Source organism: Etheostoma cragini, chromosome 8, assembly GCF_013103735.1.
Source record: "Etheostoma cragini isolate CJK2018 chromosome 8, CSU_Ecrag_1.0, whole genome shotgun sequence".
In the NCBI taxonomy this organism is placed as follows: domain Eukaryota; kingdom Metazoa; phylum Chordata; class Actinopteri; order Perciformes; family Percidae; genus Etheostoma; species Etheostoma cragini.
In genome coordinates, this window is record NC_048414.1 from 1,170,792 (window position 1) to 1,173,132 (window position 2,341).

The 2,341-nt window shown below is 43.9% G+C and overlaps 1 long non-coding RNA gene across 1 annotated transcript; it reads right to left on the reverse strand.

The window, feature by feature from the left end:
* Nucleotides 1-4: 4 nt before the first annotated feature.
* Nucleotides 5-1,915, reverse strand: LOC117949780. Its single transcript, XR_004657726.1, has 4 exons — nt 1,856-1,915; nt 1,051-1,071; nt 605-722; nt 5-17 (listed from the first exon to the last, which is right to left on the reverse strand). It is a non-coding gene; the product is annotated as an uncharacterized LOC117949780 (long non-coding RNA).
* Nucleotides 1,916-2,341: the final 426 nt, after the last annotated feature.

Genomic DNA, 2,341 nt, shown 5'->3' on the forward strand with positions numbered 1-2,341 from the left:
AACACACCACAAACATCCTGAAACACAACACAAACATCCTGAAACACAACACAAACATCCTGAAACACACCACAAACAGCAGGGTGCCATCAGTTAAAGCTACAGTGCGTATATTCTACTAAATAAACAATGATAAATAAATAATGTATACTATTAATCCTGCAAGGAGAAATTACAATGTTGTTATTACACACACATGCTCAGTACCTATACGTGCATTATATGCATATATCATATATAATATTGCTCAGTTTCCTCTTTACTTTGTCATTAAAGAGCAGGCTATCACTCCTGATTATATTTCATTAATTTTTATCAAATTCACAACAAAGAAAAGCAGTTTTGACATTTAAACGATGCAGTGAAAACTGTGGAGAAGTGCATCAACACACTGTGTGTGTGTTTAAACTAACGTCTGTGCACTGGACGCTTACGCTTGTTGACCACAAGGTGGAGCTGAAGGTGTATTTTTAATCTTAAGAGAGTGGTTGAGTTCTCCTATGATGGCAAGAAGTAAGCTGGACATCTTGTAACTGTTGAGGTTTGTGTGTGTGTGTGTGTGTGTGTGTCTGTGTCTGTGTGTGTGTGTGTGTGTGTGTCGTACTTCTGGCAGCGTCCACACTTGATGAGGCTGTTGGCTTCCTTGACAGACGGGTCGTACATGAAGCCGGGATACGCCGTGTCGCAGGGCTGAAACGCTTCTACCTTCTTCTGCTTATGACCTGAGACACACACACACACACACACACACACACACACACACACACACACACACACACACACACACACACACACACACACACACACACACACACACACACACACACACACACACACACACACACACACACACACACACACACACACACAGAGTGAGAACTGAACCTAAAGCAAATACCTCTGAATTTTAAACTATAATACTAATACAAACTATGACTAAAATGTCCTCAACGTGTGTTTTCATCGTCTTTCTGTCTCTGTGAGGACATTTTCTCTTTATGCACACACACACACACACACACAAACACACACACACACACACGTACTCACTTGTATGATAGCCAGCCTTGGCTGGATGGGTGAAGATGGATCATAGAGAACACGCCAGGAGTGACAAAGATGATGATGGTGGCGATGGAGATGATGATGATGATGAAGATGAGGCCGCCATTTTGAAACAGAATGTTTGTAAACGAAACACAAAGATGAGATGAAGAAAACAAACGCACCCCCCGTCTGTCCAACTGTCTGTGTGGCTAACGCAGCACGCTAACACCACGTCACGCTAGCCAGGCGATGCCTAGCGGGTTTAACAAGTGGTGGAAAGTGATTAAGGACTGTACATGATCCCACGTGTGTTCATTCGTAGTTTTGATGCCTTCAGTGATTATTTACAATGTAAATAGTACCGAAAATAAAGGAAACTCATTGAACAACAAAGTGGTAGAGCGAGCAAGCTTGTGAAAGAAGAGAGAGAGAGAGAAAGCACGCGAGAGAGAGAGAGAGAGAGAGTGGTGCTAACATTAGATAAAACAAAGTGGTGGAGCGAGCTAGCAAAAGAAAAGAGAGAGACGGGGGGGGGGAGCTGCTAACGTTAGCTAAAACAAAGCGAGTTCCCTGTAGACGGAGCACCCGGTCACATCAAATATAACTCGCTGTGCTCAGACTCCATTTTTTCTTGGAAAAAACGCTCCGAGCTGCAGAAAAGAAGTCGGCGGTGGCCTAGAAGATACGCTGGCAGTTTATTAAAAGACGCCAAGCGTGAACATAACCGTACGGGTTATTACGACCCGGTGGTATCAGCACTTCCTCCACCGGTCAGTGTGTACGACGTTCAACGTGTTTCACATCTTACCGTCCACGAAGTAATCAGAGTGCCACAGACCACAGAGATTAAAGTCCAGCAGGAACCTGACGGGAGACAAAGACACACCATCAACCACAAAACGAAGAAAAAACTGTAAAAATCTATTAACGTGTTCTGTAGTGTCGCTGTGTTGGAAGTCCCTCTAGTGGACAGAACGTGTAACAACAACCACATACTTAACCATTTAATTTATAGAATCAATTCATAACAAGAGTTATCTGGAGATATTTTACAGATAGACCAGGTCTAGACCACACTCCAGAATTTACAAGGACCCAACAGTTCTAGTAGTTTCCTCCAGAGCAAGCAACAGGGCGACAGTGGAGAGGAAAAACTTCCTTTTAGGCAGAAACCTGGGACAGACCCAGACCTAGACCCAGGCTCAGACCCAGGCTCAGGCTCTTGGTAGGCGGTGTCTGACGACCGGTTGGGGTTAAAATGAAGAGTGGCAATAACAGTCCCAAAAAATAGTAG